This window comes from Acinonyx jubatus, chromosome A3 (genome assembly GCF_027475565.1).
Source record: "Acinonyx jubatus isolate Ajub_Pintada_27869175 chromosome A3, VMU_Ajub_asm_v1.0, whole genome shotgun sequence".
Classification (NCBI taxonomy): domain Eukaryota; kingdom Metazoa; phylum Chordata; class Mammalia; order Carnivora; family Felidae; genus Acinonyx; species Acinonyx jubatus.
This window is the reverse complement of record NC_069388.1, coordinates 54,754,956-54,773,798: the sequence shown is the minus strand read 5'-3', so window position 1 is coordinate 54,773,798 and position 18,843 is coordinate 54,754,956. Positions and strand designations below refer to the sequence as shown.

Genomic DNA, 18,843 nt, shown 5'->3' with positions numbered 1-18,843 from the left:
TGAGGTTACTGAGACACTGAACATTTGCATATTCACGGATGCTTATTAGGTAGAAAGTGAATGCCAGGTGCACTGAATTTGGGGGATATAGGATTTGTTGAGAATTAACATCTTTCCGTTCCTCAGAAAAGGGGTGTCTTGTCACTGAAAATAACGTGCAGGCAAAACTCCTGCCTAATAACTCTCTGAATAATTATGATAGAATAGAAAGCCAAGGCAAAAGAGGGTCCTGCCTGAAAGCAACAGAGAAGCCACTGCAGCGCCCTTGTTATAGGGAGACCTGGATCCGGTGGTCCTGGAGCGTAAAAGAAACAAATGCCCTGCTCTGTTTGGATTTTAGGCTGTAATTATGCTGGTGGCACGCACGGCAGAACACGATGCCATCTTACCGAACGCAAAAGGATCAATTTAAAGAGACCTTTGCATTTGTAAATATCAGTATTGACAGGTCACCCTTCTAAGCTGGAGCAGGAGAAAGCTTTCCTAAGAAATTATGTCCAAACCTGAATCACACAATGAGTCTTGACTGTTTCTCTAAGGGGTATCGGTCCAGAGTTCCGTAGTTGGGGGTTTCTGCTGGGGCTTTGTGGAAGCATATTATTTGAGCTATGTGTATCTCATTATTGAGAGAAGTTTGTCTGCTGCTCTGGGTTGTAGGCTTGGAGACTACCTCTTCACAGCTCACATGGGCAGATTTCCTATTCCTCTTGTCCTTAGGAATACTTCGTAAGACAGAATGATGACTGTCCAGGTTTTTCAGAGCCCTGCGCAGTGGGGAGAGCCTGCCTTGTCTTTTTGCTACCATTGTACGCAGGTAGGTTTTCTTTCTTTCGATCTCTTATTCTATTTTATTTTTTTCCCCTCTTCAAAGAAAATGATTGGCAGAGTCCAACCTCAAGGAACTGATCTATCAAAATCAAGCTGGGATAAGTATTTCTTTGAGAAATAATATATATTTATCAACAGGCTCTATTCTGCCCCCTTGTTTCACTGTACCTTGCTTACCACTTCCCTTTCCTGGCCAAGGCCAGTGATAACCCTGTATTAAGAACACAGTCAGTGTATCTGTATGTATATATATATATAGGTGTATATATATATAAGCATTTTTTTCAAAGATTCCCTGATGTGCATTCTATATACATTTTACGGCCCCTTCTCTTGATTTTAAAAATATTTTCGACATCTCACCCGTATTTTGAAAGATTTTTTTTCCTCTTTTTAAAAATAGCCTTTAAATATGAATGAGTTAAATGTCTTCCCAGAGCAAAGTCAAAGGGACTCTCAGTGTTTCAGTATTGCATCAGACTTAAGCTTTCCATTTATTTTGTCGGGGTTCAGGGGTATAGTAATTGTCAGAATAAACGCCTTCAAAATAATCTGCGCATGTTTGAAAATTCAGTCGGTTCCCTGCCGCAAATTTTTGATGCATTCATAAATCTGCTGGAAAATCACAATGATTTCGATGTGGCAGAGTTGCAAGCAGGAATCTATAGATTTTTTTCGTGGCGTATTACAGATTTCTGACTATTTGCTGCAAATATTGCATAAGACATTTTTTTTAAACGCGTTTCACCCCAAAAGGGCCTGCCTGAAAACATACCCTGCAGTAAAATCACTGTAGTCCAGGCTTTTTGTCACATACACAGAGCACAGATTTTTTTGATTATGTAGATTTCTTTTCCTACTGCAGTTTCATATGCAAAGCATGCATCAGCCACATCCATGCTATCTCCTAAAGCAGTCATTCTGAAACCCAATCTGGGGACAGTGCAGACTAAATAAAATTTCATTTTGATTTGGCCTCCCGCTGTGAATAGGACTGCTTTGTCTCAGCCGACAGAACCAGCAAGTCAGAAAGGTATGTCCTGTTTTGCATGGCTGATGTTGTGTCTTGAGGCTTACAATCAGGCCGTCCTGCTCCGGCTCCGCGGCTCTCGCACCCTGCCTTCTCTTTCCCCTTCCATCCGCCTTTCTCTTTCCCCGTCCATTAGCTCCCGTGCTGCCTGTGGTCTTACCTGCAGGGCAGAGCCGTGGCAAACCCACACCGATTGTTTACTTTGGCATATGCCTGATAGCGTGCGTGGCTGTGTGCGTTTTTTTTTTTTTTTTTCTCCCACTGTCTTTGTCGGTGGTGGCTTTTTTTTTTTTTTCCTCTTTTGGTTTTTGTTTTGTTTTGCTTGCCTTGCCCACATTTGCTTTCCCTGTAGCTCAAGGTGTTGAATACTAACATGCTAACTTAAAGAAAAATTGTTGAAGTGCTGCTATGATGCTCCAGAGACTTTACTGGAAGATTTGTCATGCTGAATTTTATTGTAAATTTGAGGATGCGTTTAACAGCTTTGAAGGACTTTAGTTTTCATGGCCCTTTTGAGCCTATTTGGCAGAAAAGCAATTGCCCGTTTTAGATAAGGGGGGAAATATAAAATAAGGACTCTCTTCTAATGGGGTTGAACTGTTTCTGCCATCCTGGTGCGCTTTTACAAAATCCATTGTGGTCTCTGCCTGAAGAGCTGCTAAATACGACGCTTTTGAACGCGACGACCTTCATCCGGGGTCATGTCACTAGAGACTGGATTGTGGCAAATGTTCTTCTTACACTTGTCCCGCCTTTTGGGGAATTTTTCGGCCATCAGGGACGAGCTGCTGTGAGGTTCTCAGAGGCAGCGCTCTGGACACCTGGTGAAGTGTCAAGGGGGCTGAGAGTAGTGGGAACTCTGCGTTCAAGCCTAGTTTCTCCTTGGAGTTGTCATTGCCCTGAAACCACTTCACAGGGAACCATAAGGAAAAGAAGCTTCTCCCTGGTTCACGTATGGACGTATCATGAATCTAAAATACATTCTACCAAACTGGTAAAGATGGGTAGAAAGTAAATGAAAATAAATTGCTTAAGAGAAGGGCAGGGAGCGACTGCTCTTCGACTCTGGGCTCAGCCTAAATCATTCCACCTAAGGTAGAAAGGAATTAAAAAAAAAAAAAAAACTAATCAGCAAAGGGATCCCATCCACTCACCCACCCGGAAGCAGTAACTTCTGCCGTAACTCGGCACAAGGCCAGAAGTTAACTTTCATAAATCCGTGCTTCGGCCATCCCGGTGGTTTGTGGGAAGGTCATGGCGCCATTTCTGGAATTCAGTGGGTGAGCGTTTGGCATTACAACAAATTTTCCTTTTACCACAAAATCCGTAAGTTCACCATTGTGCACCTGTTGGCCAAGAGCCCTGGGAGAGGAGATTCATCAAAAGCTTTAGTAACTTATTGGAAGCTCCCCTCCTTATCAGGTACAACAGGTTGATGAACCCAGTAACAGTTAGTTAAAGAAGATGTGGCAAAATAATACTAGCCTGAAAACAGCATTAGAGGTTGTTTGATAAAGACAGCACAGTCTTACAGCAGGAAGAGGAAAATGGTGGTGAGGGGCACCGCTGGTAAGGTTTGGATTGAGAGATGGATAAATTCTACTATTATCCAGTAGTACGTGTTTTTGCTCTAACCTCACTAAGAGAGCCAGTTGGTTATTGTATGGCTTGTTAGTTGATGATGTTAAAAAGCCCCAATTGGTTTTTTTGTCTGATTTGTACAGGTTCTGCAGGGGAACACTTATTGGCATTATAGGGACTTTTTTGATACCTCGGTGATGTTTCAAAAAGTAAATTTGTTACGTTGCTGCATAGGCTTCTTTTAAAAAATGAAATTATATAGCGACAATAAAATACCTTTAAAAAAAATGACAACATGAGCACTGGTTTTAGAAAACAAGGTACTCACAAACGATCTAAGGATCCATAAAAATACATAGGCATATATATCTATGTTATGTGTGTATACACACACACACACACACACACATATCCAGAAAGAAAGAGAGAGGGAGACTCAAGCAATTATGCTCTTAAGGAGAGTCATGTGGGGGTGTCTGGGTGGCTCAGTCAGTTGAGCATCTGACTCCAGCTCAGGTCAAGATCTCACTTTTCATGAGTTCGAGCCCCACGTCGGGCTCTGTGCTGACAGCTCAGAGCCTGGAGTCTGCTTTGGATCCTGTGTCTCCCTCTCTCTGCCCCTCCCCTGCTCATGCTCTTTCTCCCTCTCTCTCTCTCAAAAACAAATAAAAAGAAAGAAAGAAAGAAAGAAAGAAAGAAAGAAAGAAAGAAGAAAGAAAAGAAGAAGAAAAAAGTCATGTGGCGCCTGGGTGGCTCAGTCATTTAAGCACCCGACTCTTGATTTTGGCTCAGGTCACATTCTCATAGTTTGTGAGATCAAGCCCCATGTCGGGCTCTGTGCTGGTAATGCGGAGCCTGCTTGGGATTCTCTCTGTTCCTCTCTCTCTGTCTCTCTCCCGCTGGTGCATGCTCTCTCTCTCACTCAAAATAAATAAACCAACATTTTTAAAAAAAGAAGAGTCACAAAGCTGACTTTGAAGGTAAAAGTCAAGAACTATATCTAGCAGACAAGATTCTACGCCACAGTTTGACTTATACCTGTAATATATACCAAAAGTTCGCATTGAGCCAGATGATACTTCTAGTAATTCATGTGTTCATCTTCGATTTCATCTGCAGGACACAAATGCTATATCATGTTGTTTGTTTGGGAATGACCTCAGTGAAGAACGAATGTTCGCCTTACATCAGTCTATGCCTCTCTGTCTTTGATGTCGGCCAAGCCGGCTGTCCTCCATGTTGTAGTATGTGTGCTCCGTAAATGCGATAGCTCAGTGTGTCTGCAAGCACTTAATAAAATAATGTGGTTAAAATATTGAAGATAATGACTGTAATGGAGGTACTTGGCATGGGAATTTAGTTTATACTAAATTCCATTTGCTAATGTTTGTGGTGACCATAATCTGACCTTCCATATTTCATTATCTGCATCCCTCTACCAGTAAGAAAAAGAACACTGGCTGGGGCTCAGTGTGCATTGTGGCCAAAGATAGATTTCTGTGTTCTCTTGATCCCTCGTAACTCTTGGGAAACGGTGGACACTCAAGGAATCTTTCTTGAGTAGAAGGTGAATGGGTGAGTGAATGGCCCTGGTTGAGCCCAGAAGGAGAACAGGAGGCCCTTTCACTGGTTGGATCCTGCCCCTGCACCAGCTAGAGGTCATCACACATGAAAGAAAGATATTTGAAAGCCACAGGTTCTCCACCTGGGGCCCCCAGTCTTCCTAAGTGTGTGAATCCTCTGAAGACACATGCATGCTTATCCAAAAGAAATAAATTACCTGACCCACTCAAGTAGGTCTAAATAGAACCCCAAATGCTAAGGATCCAGCAGTTCTAAGATCTAGCTAGAGAAACATTGCAAGTGGCAGGGGAAGGAAAATCCATGGCATTCTCTGAAAAGGTCCTAATGAGAATAAGGAAAGAGATCCAATTTATGTGTACTCTGTAACTTTCCCAGTAAGGAAAGTTTATTTTACATTCCTGTAGGTGTAGTAATCGAAAACCAGAAACAACAAAGAGAATGCAAGCTGGAATCCAGACCCTGGGCACTGGGGAGATACCCCGGAAAATATATCTCTGGAGTTAGTTCTCAAAGCATGACACTAGATTTGAATAAAACGGTTTATGTTGTTTTTATAAAAAAAAAAAATAGTTACTTTCAATAGAGAAGCCATTGACAATACCAATCTTCATCTGAAAAAATACTCTGCTATTTAGATGTGTGTGATAATAAGAAAGGCCATTATAGATCCAAAAAGTCTACCAAGAACTATGAACATTTGGATTTTCTGTTAAGACTTAGGCAGCCTCAGAAAATCCCCACAGAGTAGCAGATTACAGGAGGGAGTCAAGGAAGTTAGTCCGTGAACAATTTGAAATCTAAATTTACTGTTGAAGAGAAGGCTTCTATTTGGCCTCTGAAATGAAAAGTTGTACAGTCAGAAAATCTCTGGAAACTGTGACTTTCATGCCCATGGAAATAATCTTAGACCTCAATATTTTGATCTTTGAAAGTGTACAGAAAAGTTGATTGTCCAGAACAAACAAGACCTGTGTTCTAAAGGTACAGCTCTAGATGCTTTCCATACGATGTTTGTCCTCAAAAACTCGTAGAATGGGCACAATATTTCTTATAAAGCCTACACCAAAATGACCGTTGCCCTAGTCACGTGATAAGACAGAGGGAGGGTCTATGAGCTTCCCTAGCTATCCCCGGTTATGTAAGGGGTGGACCTGTTGTCACAGGGCAAGCAGCCCCACAGGGAGTGACTAGGAGTGACCACTGGCCCCTGAGCTGGATGGAACAGTCGGCAGGAAAGTGGTTCTATAGACACAGAGGGCCGAGCTGAGTTCATAGGGCTGGGAACAGTTACATGCCCTTCCCTTATCATTCTATCCCAGCCAAAATAAAGGATCATGAGTTCACCAGCTCCCGACTGCTTCCAGAAACGCAAGCAAGCCTCTAGAGACTAGACAGACAGTGGAGTCAGCAAGGAAAGGGCCAGAAGAGAATACAAAGCTACCATGTGAATCTGAGAATTCCTACTTTATTCCCAGGGCCGGCAGAATTCATAAATCGCACGCACCTTTCCCCACACAGCAAAATGTCATCTTAGGGGAAGAAGCGGGGAAGGGGGCAAATACAGAAGAGAGTGGGCCTTTTATCCAAATGGAAGAATGAACATCAATTAAGAAAGACGGCTTAAATGATCAGGCCTGACAGCTCCAAACTTGATTGGACATTTAATTAATTTCTCTCCCCTACCCTCACTCACTGCTGATTGAGGGCTCAGGAAGAGGCCAAGATGAGCCGCCGCCAAAATAAAGAAAATAAATTATATTTTTGCTTATCTACAAGTTGTATTGGGACTACCATTTTGCAACCAGCGACGCTTGAAAGATCCTAGATTTTCTCACACATGCCTACTACCAATAACCCAAGGAATGTTAGAAACTTCATATGCCAATCTCAGAAAAAGAGGGGGATGTAATGTTGAACAAATACTGATAGCAATGTGTCAAATTAATCTTCAGTACCTGCCATGCAATATAACTTTAACTCCAGAAGGTGAGACTCCTTTTATGTATGGATTTTTCACCCCGGTTTCTCCAGCTCTGGGATGGATCTCGGAGGCACAAGGACTCTAGCTTGTGGCCCTTTAGGCACAAGGGCTCTAGCTGCAAATGTCTGGAGACCAAGTCCCCGCCCTAGTTCGTAGGTTCATCTCAACAGGGGCCCAAACAAAGCCAGATTCCCTCTCCCCACCATTTGAAATTGAAAACAGAGAATCCCACCTGCTGGGCGCCGTTGGCAATGAATGACATTAACGTCAACAGGACCGAAGACCCGTCAATTTTATGCCACATTTCAGAAGACCTAGAAACTGGCCACCCTTCTTTTCCTTCCGTGGCCCTGATTAGTCAGCTCTTTCTTTATGTTTAATGCCTTGCAATGCCACCGTGTTATCTTAGTGGATTTCCTCCCTTCCACTTTAAGTTTTCTGGCCTTCCCTTTTGTTGGTTTCAACTTACATGCCGCCAACAAATACATGAACAAGAAATTCTTAGAAATCAGTGGCACGCCCTAGACATTGGACCACGCAGCCTAAGGAAGGAAGTATAGAGACGGTGAAGACTCAGTCTAGGACTTGGGTCCACATGCTGAATCTGGCAACGGATACAAACGTTCGTGATACCTGCCAGAAATTTTCCAGAAAGGCACATAAATGTCTTCAGCAATGCCAGTAGCTGGTAGCATGAAGATGCTCTTACCGAATCAAGTGTTCCAGGGTATGGTCCACAGAATAACTTTCCAAAAGTTATGTTATATTTCTTCTGTTCCGTTGGCTTGTTTCTTCGTGTAAGACTTGTGTCAGTTATTATGAATATACGCAGAAAACCGGCTTAAAATTCAAGATAAAAGTGAGAAGAATCAAGCAGGATCACAGTATTGAAGGATAGAGGCAGACCCCAGCCACTACTACAGGGATCTAATTATTTCCTAAACAGAGACCAGGGAGGGAGTTTTGCAACATTGGAGGAAAATGAATCGAAAACTTGATTTCTAAAACGTATATTATTTTGAAAGTTCGCTGCTGAAACAGAGTCTTTTCCCGTCGCCAGTAAATCAAATTGGTAAAGCAGTCTAAAAATAAAAAAGAACAGGTCGTGTTATGAATGAGACCTAAGTTAGGGCTTGGTTTTCCCATAAGTCCTATCTTGTAATATTTTATGACCCTCCGTAATAACACAAATTATTCATATTAATGTCACTGGTTTTATTAAAATAATGATTATTGGTAGAAAATATATTGTCAAGGAACGTTTTTGTACAGCAGGAAAAACACTCGTTCAATCCCTAACAGGCAAGGATGATATAAAACTAGTATAGAAATAGACAACTTTGGGGGAAAAGCCTTCCACCAATTGTTTTAATGGTTTGCTCCGTGTGTGCCAAGGGCAAAAGAAGGTGAATGTAGCTATACCATTATCGCCCGCCCACGTTAAGAATGCCTTCATTCCCCTCTAGTCCATTACAGACTGCTGTGGTTTACACTTATAGATGTTTTTGGATTATTAAAAAAAAATACTTGAACCTTTTAATATTACAGAATGCCTTTGAGGAGAACAGTGTATGAGGGAACAGACATATTTTTCAAGGAGAAGTAACTATCTGTGGTCTAGCCAAGTGATGACTGAGAGCGGGTTAGTTTTTTGTGGTCATTTCTGGGGTGTGTGTGTGTGTGTGTGTGTGTGCGCGCGCGTTGCCAGCTATCTATTACTATTTGGGGAGTGTAAACACTAATGAAGGTGAGGAGCTAGGTGGAACAAAAGGACAGGGTTTGGGGTAATGGGATGAAATTAAGAAAAGGGAAATTTAGGTTGATTACCAATTACCAATTGAAAATCTTCTTAATGTCGAAGCCTATTAGACTGTAGGGTAATCTTCCGAGGGAGGTGGTGGGACTCCCATTGCTTAGATACTTAAAATTAGAGTGGACAGAGCACTATCAAGAACACCCCGTGGTGAATGATCTACCCCGTTGTGTGGAATGAGCGAGTTCACCTTGGTTGCCTTTATAGGCTCAAGCTTCCCCACGACCTGGGGAGAGAAGGGAAGAAAAATGACCCCAGTCTGTCCCACACAGGCCCACCAAGCCCAAGTGATCGGGGGAATCATTTAAAAATACTTCTGCTTTTCATCTGGAACAGTCTTTCTACACTTCCACAGACACCCCCGAAAAAGACAGATCTGTTGGCAACAAAGACCTTCCCAAAGGTACACGTTTCCCACCTGGGAAGTTCACAGCTTTCTGAGATTCACAGACGCAGCGTCTTGTGTCGTGTGGTACTCTGCTTTTCCCTGGAGTAGAAATTGGATCAAGCAGGCCAGTGACATTTTGAGAACATGGCTATCGTGACATTTGTGGGCAGACATGGTCTGTCATTGTAGGAAGATAAAGAAATTGAAGGAAGGGAAAGTGAGAAAGAGAACCTCAGCTTGAGAGAGAACAGATCAGAGTAGCAATTGATGAACATTGTCCCATAGTCCAGGTGAAGGTAGGGAAGAGGGATTACATGAGGAAAATGGGCATTCCCTCTTGTTCCCTTGGAGCCCGTTGTGGTACCCGGGAGTCTACTTCAGAAGAGGCTCTTTTACTTAATGGGAACATTTCTGGAAATGAATATATTAGAGACGATGCAGTCGTATCTTCTGATTTTAATGAAGTCTTACCTCACGCTCTTCGATCGGGGTTCTTTCTGTCAGTCATAATAAAATTTTTAAAAATATATCCACGTGGTTTTAGAATAGTTTCTTTTTGCTCAGAATATCTCTCTGTTCTGGCTGACATAGACACGTCCAGGCTTTTCCAAAAGCCTTCAAAAAAGAAGTGAGGCATGAGAAAGAGTGTATCTCTATATGAGTTGCTGAATGTAATGGACAGTGGAAGCCAGAGACATGAATGACACAATAAAGTCATCCAGCACTGAACGTCCTCTCCCTGCTGGAGGTGACAGAGGAGGCTGAATGCCACGGGAAGGTGGGGGCAGAGAAAGCCTGTACACTGAAACTCTATTTTAAATACATCCAGCCTCCTCTGCTCTGTAAAACCAACCAGAACGTCAACAGACTTAAGCTTCCTTCCTGGTTCCTCTTACCTTTCTAGTAGACAATGGCCACAAAGGTAACTCTTGAGGTTCAGAGAAGGTAATTGGAACAAGAGAAGTTAAGTGTAACGCAAGGTTCAAAGTCCCCTTCTGATAAGTGCTGGGCAAGAAGCAATGTATACCTTCCATATCTGCATGTGTATCTTCCATATCACATGTGCCGTTCTAATCTCCCATTTCTTCCTTGTGGCAAATTCTTTCTGTCTTTCTAAGTTTAAGGTTTTATTTGATTACAAAGTCACTGTCATTTTGGGGAGCCTGGGTGTCTCAGTTGGTGAGCGTCCAGCTTCGGCTCAGGTCATGAGCTCGCAGTCTGTGAGTTCGAGCCCCACGTCAGGCTCTGTGCTGACAGCTCAGCGCCTAGAGCCTGCTTCCGATTTGGTGTCTCCCTCTCTCTCTGCCCCTTCCTCGCTCATCCCCTGCCTCTCTCTGTCTCTCAAAAATGAATAAACATTAAAAAAATGTTTTTAATTAAAAAAAAAAAACTAAAAAACAAAGTTGCTGTCGTTTAAATCAATAAAAATATCTTACTCCTACCAACTGGTCTCACACATAAAATGAACATTTTCCCCCTAAAAGTTATCTTTTTTTTCCCCCTTGTGGGAAAAAAATTTCTTCAGGAACTTGTGATTGTACACAACGAAATGTATGTTTCAGAATTCAAACACCTATGTGCAACCTACTGCTTCAACTTTCGGCTTGAAACAGACTTGCATGACTTTTCTGTAAGGGGAATGGTATTTGGAAATAACCCAGGTCCTCTGTTGTGAGCTCAAGGTTCTTGAACAATTGGCAAATGCGTCCTAACCACTAGGCTGCAGGGAACACCCAGAGTCTGGGTGCAGTTGACTGGTTATTCATCTGAAATAAACACCAAAATGTTTCACTACAAAAAAGCCACTCTTCTGAAAAGATTTCAAAGTCATTCAAATGTACCTTCAAAACAGTATGCAATATGGAAATCTCCAAATACTCACTTCTTATGCTCAACTAAGGGTATCGTTTTTCTGTTTCCTAGATCCAAACATTGCAATTTACTTTTAGGGTGATAATACTTTATGCGGAAATATCTTTTTGCAGCACTTTCCTGCACATTATTTCATTTTGTCTTCTAAGAGATGTTCAGTTTTTATTGCCAAAAAAATTTTTTAATTTAATTACAACTGAATTTTATTTCACCAACTGGTAGGAAAAAATAGTAGAGTTGTAATAAAACTCACATACGATAATAAACATGGCCATAAGAGTAGACTTTAACAAATTGTGATCACTTAATGCATTTTCGTATCTGCTGAAGTAGGCTTTCAAATGAGAGTGGGGTATTTATATCTCATAAAAACTATGCGTCCTTCTTGGGAATAGAGATTAAAGATACCCCAAGACTCTTTGTTTTCTTGACCAGTTCAGTTTTTAGATTCTATTTTTCAGATTCCCAATCTCTTGGAATTCTGGCTTCTCCCACCTCTTCACATGTGGTCCCCACTGCCCCACTAGACAGTCCTGGCGGGGGCAGGATTGGGGTTGTGCTTTCTCTCTCTCTCTCTCTCTCTCTCTCTCTCTCTCTCTCTCTCTTGCTCTTGGATCATTCTCCCAACTTTAATCCTAATGCTTTAAATGACTCACCCAGAATACCTTCTAATAATCACTTGGGCTCAATTCCCACTACCTAGAAAGGTTCTAGTAGCTTCGTTCTTCCTTGAAAACTTTTCACAGAATTTCTTCCATGTGACCAAGATGATACAGGGTACCTAAAGAACAGCGGGCAAAAACAAGACAAAAAAAACACCAGGCTGCATTCACCGTGAGCATATGGTCTGATGGAGGTCCTGAGATGTTCGTCTGGGGTCTCTGTAGCAGGATGGGATGGGAGAAACATAGCGCTAGGCTGGCCCCCAGGGAAACTCTGCACCCGAGTTCAGAAAATCCCCAGGCTCACTCAGCACTACTTGGCAAGCTTTGCTGCAGCCCTGGGGGGCAGCCAGGCCCAAGGGGGGGAAAGGGAGACAGCCGAGGTAAGTGTCATTTCCAAAGTCATAGCATCAGTAAGAAGCACGAATCAGCATTCAAACCAAGTGTTCCGCGGATGCTACTGGTTAGCTTAGACCCTGCCTCACTTAGCCAAAACACGTACTTCTCCTTTGATTGACAGGGAGGATTTGGGTTAGTATTTCAAAAGCAAAGGACAGAGAAGCTTAATAATGCTGAAGTTCAGAGACTGTTCTTTCGTCGAGTTTGTATTCCTACCCTTCCTGGAACCCCACTGAATTAAGTGGCATGATGGCACTGGGCAATGGGGGAGGGGGGGGCAATCCATGAATTAAAAACTGGTTTGCAAGGAAGTCCAAGGAATATTATGTAATTCTGTTGACAAGACGTATAGATAGATAGATGACGGGGGGAGGGGGAGGGGGTAACAAAATAATATAGCATTGGAAGCCCACAAAAGCATGCTACGTAAGAGTTCCTATTGGTCACTCATCTCCAATTACAATTGGCAAGATCCACTCTGTAGTTTGTGGGGCCCGCTACAACATGAAACGGTCGGGACCCCTTGTGAGAAATGAGTAAGGATTTCAAGACAATGACAGCAGAGCATGAAACCAACCATGGGGTGGCACGTGACCACACAGGTCCCACACGCACGAAGGGGGCCCTGGCTGGCATTAACACTTCTGCACATTATCCAGTCCTGCTTGGAAAGGCCGCCGTCTCAACGCAACGTCAAGAACACCACCCAACGATTAGGGCCGTTTACAAATAGAGCGGACTGCTTTGTTAAGCAGAATTTGCCCTTCAAGGGAAAGTTCACACCGAACCTGGAAGACCATCTGTCAAAGATGTTGAGGACGGATTGATTCCTCCATTAGGGGAGCGCCGGATTGGACCCTAGAGGTCCCTTTCCATGCTGGGATTCTGTGAGTCAGACAGTTTCCATCTTCTGATTTTTGAATGGAGCCACTTTCTATGATTCACCAATACCGCCTACGAAGCACACCAAAGTTTCCGACACTGTCACCTTAGCAGGGAGCAATCAGATCTTGGCTTTATGGTTATTTGACGTAAGTAAAGACGGTCGTACTTACGTACGTGGGCAGTATAAGCATGTGCACAATTATACTCAGCATGCGAGAGCGTGCTGATAGAAGACAGCCAAGGCAGCTTGGGTATTTCATTACTTCAAGATCCTGTGTCTGTCAGTACTACGTGAAGCTTATGGCCCCCTTAGCCACAAAGTTTCACAACCAACCCTTTTTGGTCACTGTAAGTCTCCATACAATCGCGGTGCCATTGCCCAGAGAAGCCAAGGTAAGAAGCCACTAAGGAAGTATTTGAAAGGGTTGGAGCCGTAATATTGAAATGTTAATAAAGACGATGCTGTGGACTTGAAAGGCAGCAAATGCAGGATCCCATGCCTTCTTGAGTTGATCAACAAAGAAACCAGCCCACACATAGAGTGGAGCTGAAAAACTATTCAGATTCTCTACTGGCATTGCATTCAAAAACCAAAGCAACAAGGGGGAAAAAAAATGAAACTACCGAGGTCCTATTGTTTTGCCTAAATAGCAACATCATTAGCGATATTAATATCTTGTATATTGCGTCCCCCCCCCCCACCCAGGCTGCTCAGCTATTTTAAGTCTTCTTAACGTTAGTTAAATGGCTAGTGGCGAGGTTGATGTGCCCCTGTTTCCTTCCAGAGCTCCCAGGCAGTAGCATGTACCGTTGTCATTTTGTTAATAAAATGGGATGGCATTGGTTTCCAGCATCCTGGATTTTTGTTGAGCAAAGCAGCATGGTGTATCAAAGGCATGTCAAGAGATGTGACGTAAATGAAAATCGCGGAGTATCATAATGCCGCACAACAGGTGCACAAAATAGATGTTCAGAATGGTTTCTATTATTTGGCTTTTTTGGAATCAAATCAGAATCAAGAACAATAGTGGCCATTTCAGATAAATTACTTCTGCACATTCTTGCAGATTGAGCAGCTGTAAAGGAGGGGAGGGGGGAGACGGGGGTGCACGCTATTTGGAAGGTGGATGCAAATATATTTGTAATGTGTATACAGTGTCCTCGGTATATTAAATTTTTGCCTTTCATGTGCAATGATAAAAGTGGTTTCCTTTCCAGGATTGCATGTTTCATTAATACCACATTTTAATAATTAAATAGCACAACTCTAGAGGCAATAGCCAAGATAAAAGTTTGCAGACAATCCATTATTTCTCGCAGACAGCCCTTGTGAAGAACCCATGCAGATGCAGCCTAATGATTTAAGTTCTAAAATGGGTTGTTTAATAAAGTCTTGGGTGTTTGTGGAGTTTTGTTCTGGTGGGCAGTCTCTTTTCTTTTGTCGGGTGTGGCATTATTATTAATGATAAGAGATGGGCTGAGGGGCTGGTATCCCCTCTCTACATCATTATCCACCTTGGCCCACTCAGGCTATTTTTGTTGCATTACAGTTCCTATTTGTAATTTTTAACGTTAGGAAGAGAGAGGTTTGTTGTCTTTTTAATCCTCTCTGTTAGCATATTCTATTTTATTAGACATAATTCACAGGGAGAGAGAGAAAGGGAGGTAGACACTGGTTCAGGGGGATATATAATTGGGTGTAGGGGGATTAAACTATTATTATTCTACCCTCTTAATGGATGCCCCATAAAGAACCCATAGCACAGGCATTAATGAGTTATGAAGGAAGAGTAGGCAAGCTGAACAGTGTTTCCATTATTGCAATCCTACTTACGCACAAATTGTTTAGCACCACTTGAAAGGAACCCCGGACTCCTGATGTATTTAAGCAGAGAAATTTTCCTTCAGAATTGTCTTGTTCTTTCTCAATCTCTGACTTCCAGTTTGCAGGATCTTTCTCACATGCCAATCCCGATATTTAGTTTTGCTCCACATCAGGCCTTGCTATTAAAAAAAAAAAAAAAACTGCCTGAAATTTTTTACATCAAATAGAGAAATCTATAAATAGCTATAAAAACATATTCTCTTCTTTGATTAAGGAAAAAAAAAAGCGCAAGATATGTGAACACTAATGCCCCCAGGTGATAGGAGTGGGAAATAAGTTTAAAGAGCATTATTTTTTAGGTGTAAATATTCAAAAGTTAAAGAAAAAGGTTACACGTGAAAATTACGGCGTGCTTTGACGTTGAGCTTAGCAACAGAATCAGAGCCTTGCCCTTGTGCCGTGGTTCTTGTTGTTGATGTTGGAGGTGAAAAAGCAAAGAGAGAGTAAAAAGCACAGAGCTTTCACAGATGTATTACATAATGTATTCAGGTGGTTTTAGTGGATTACTCCTTGGTTTAAGGGGCTTTCGGATACACTGCTCTCCACTCACATGGTGTCAGTGTATACAGTAAATCTTTCCCTCCTTGTATCCTTTCCACTCTTTCTGCCTCTTACAATACAGTTGGATTTTTCCCCTCTTAAGGGAATGTATAAATTTGGTGACCACAGCAGAGAAGCCATCACACATCACTTGGAGGTACCTTTGTGTGATATTTTGCAAACCTCGCAGACTTGTCATAAAACTTTTATCAAAGAATTACTACTCCGCTGAACTGTAATTCACAGCAGTGTTTGTGAAACGCTTCCTCCCCAGTAAAATCATCACTCCACCAGATGATGATGGCTTTGAGGCTTCTTTATTTTAAACTTATGTATAAGAATTAGAACTGGAGGTCCTGTTCAATTGGAAAGTTTTTGAGTCATATTCTTTCCCAAGCGAAGGTATTTTTAAAAACAATTTTAATTCCGCGGCTGGCTGTGTTTTCTAATAAATCCTCTCTACTTTTCTTCTGTGGCAATCTGTCCAGCATCTGTAACTTGGAATGTGTTTGTAAAATATGAAGCAACCGAGGATGGTGTTCCAATGGAAACTGAGCTACCTCCCTAAAGGGAATGTTTATGTAAGCAATTTCACACGATAAGGTTTACGGTTAAGGTAGCACACATCCAAGATCTAGGATTTAACCTTCCAAAGAGGCACCGTTTCATTTTTGATGTATCTTTTCGCTTTTATAAAATGCGTTTCAGTTCTCATACATAAACTACGAGGCAGAGAAATGAAAAGTTCTTTGCATGAGAAATAGTATCCTAAGGTATATGAAAACTTGGTGTTGGAAGTCATTTTCACTTCTTTCCATTCGTTTTTATTGCTTTCCAAAGTGAAAACTCCATAGACTCGGAAGCCAAAGGGCCTTTTGAAAAATGCCACTTTCAGATTTCAGCCAACAGCCACAGCTGAATCGACAAGGGAGGGTTCTAACAAGACAGTTGCTTGCTGCTGGCTACAGTTCCCACTTTTGTTTCCTATGGAAACTAACACGGGGCAAATTGAAAGACTGATTATTTTAAGGCTCCGCTGTCTTTCCTGATCCAGTGTCTACAGTATTTTCATAGAAAATGGGAGCAGGAAAAGCAGGGGAGATGTCAGACCTTGTCAGTTCCAGCTGTGGTTGTTGGCAGAGGGCTGAAAGTTCCAGCTTTTCAAACAAGCTACAGAAATCTCTGCTCTTTTTGCTTTTACAACAAAAATGTTAGTTGAACGGCGACTTCACCTTTACCTGTGCCTTCTACTCCTTCCTTTCGCACTGGGATTTCTAGGGAGGAAAGATGGAACGATAGTTCGTTTGGGCAGTTAAGAGGGAAAATTGCACGGCCAAAAGTTTGTTCCAATAAATAATCCATGAATAATGGATTCCCTCTAACCACGAGACTCTGTATCTCTGAATGTAAGTAACTGGTCTATCCAATTGGCGATGTATTCAGAGCCTCGGTTTTCTCTATTGTTTTCTTCCCAATGAACATTTCTTCCCTTGTGAATCTCACCTTTTGTGGGGTGGGGATAAAAAAGGCAGGAGGTACAATAAATATCAGTTGTCCGGAAAACGTGAATCATTACAGATCCTAATGCTAAAAGTGACTTAAAGAGTTTGATTGGCTTTGCACGGATAAAACCTGTCCTGTCCTCGAGTGCCCGCCACTTCCTCAGTCTCCTCCAGAGATTTCACAAAATCGCTCCATTTAAATTTTACAAACTCTATGCATTTAGCAACTTTTGGTTCCCTGATGATGACCAGTTACCTTTTCAATCACATGGTGGTTCAAATGAGTTCATAGTTTAATGCATTCTATTTTAAAAATGTCAGAATACGTAATTAGAGGAACGGGGGGGGGGGGGTTTGAGTGCTTTATGTTATCACGGGAAGGAAACTCATGATTATCTACTCAGGGCATCTATTATTATTGTGTGCTTACTATGAACCAGGCACTTAATATATACCGTCTCAATTAATTCTCCCAAGAACACTGGGGAAGTGGTTACTATTATCTTTATCGCACAGACGAGAAAACTAGGGCTGGCTTGAACGGCGTTCTAACGTCACACAAGAAGAGATGGAAAGATATGGAAACCCGGATCTTTCTGACTCAGCACACATCTTCTTAACAACTGTGCTGTGTCACTTCCTTTCTCTCCACTTGCTCACACACGGGAGAGGGGAGGGGCGAAATGACATAAAACGATTGTCCACAGGCTGCTTGCCGGTATAGACAAAGAGCACTCCCCGAACCGTGAGGCCGACACAGTGGAGGCACGGTAGGTGCAGTCGCTGTGGCCCTGCAAGGTCATTAGGAAGAGTGAAAGCTGCTCACAGAGAGAGCTGTCAATAGAGATCTGGTTTGTCCTCTCACACCGAAGCGCCCGGCATCTCCGGCCAGCCTTGCTGTCAGCAGCTTTCCACCCCATTCCTCCTGGGAGCAGGGAGAAGTAGTGATAACTCACTACTGTTCCTTCCCAGAGTGGCCCGAACCCAAGCAAGAGCCTCATCTTGAAGCTGAGAGGATACAGAAACGCAAGAGATGTGTGACCTCAGGAACATGTGCACCAAATCCCTGGCATCCAGCCATCTTGGGCGAAAGGAGAGAGATTAGGTTTACATCAGAGAAAGAGGCCGGCCCAGGCATTTTCTCTCCTTTCCAAAGGCATCATTGCAGACACGCACACACTCTGTGCAATCCGTATTTCTGTACGAGGTCAGAGTTCAGAGTAGGCCCATGGTTAGACTCCAGAAGCTCAGTATTGCCTATTATTCCTTCGATAAGGAGAATTAAAAAAAAAAAAATTATCCCACAGATTAAAGTCAATGCCGTTAACATTTAAATATCTGTGAGCTTTGGGGTGCCTGGGTGGCTCAGTGGGTTAAGCGGCCGACTTCGGCTCAGGTCATGATCTTGCGGTCCGTGAGTTCGAGCCCCGCATCGGGCTCTGTGCTGACCGCTCAGAGCCTGGAGCCTCTTTCAGATTCTGTGTCTCCCTCTCTCTCTGACCCTCCCCTGTTCATGCTCTGTCTCTCTCTGTCTCAAAAATAAATAAACGTTAAAAAAAATAAAAAAAAATAAATATCTGTGAGCTTTAACGATTGGTATAAATGTTATATTTAAAGTCTAAACGAAGACCCCAAATTTTTTCCCAGGTTGAGGAAGATGGAAGACGGGAATTTAGGCGTCCTAGGACATTTGTGGTCTGAAGGGGTGGGCCAAAGAGATGGCACGAATCTTGGGTGGGAGAAAGGCAGAGCGAGACAGTCAATTCTTCTCCACCACAAACTGGCATTTCTTTTTTTTTTTTTTTAGTTTGTTTATTTTGAGAAAGAGAAAGAGAGAGAGCACTTGTGGGTGAGGGAGAAGCACAGAGAGAGAGGGAGATAGAGAATCCCAAG

At 42.5% G+C, this 18,843-nt stretch overlaps 1 long non-coding RNA gene across 2 annotated transcripts in view; it reads left to right on the top strand.

Annotated features, from left to right (window-relative positions):
* The first annotated feature begins 572 nt into the window (after nt 1-572).
* Nucleotides 573-18,843, top strand: part of LOC113602431 (uncharacterized) — an 81,432-nt gene continuing 63,161 nt past the window's right edge. For both annotated transcript variants that reach the window (XR_003423843.2, XR_008289252.1), the window contains exons 1-2: nt 573-814; nt 1,821-1,861. This is a non-coding gene — a long non-coding RNA (uncharacterized LOC113602431). The remainder of the gene's footprint in view (nt 815-1,820; nt 1,862-18,843) is intronic.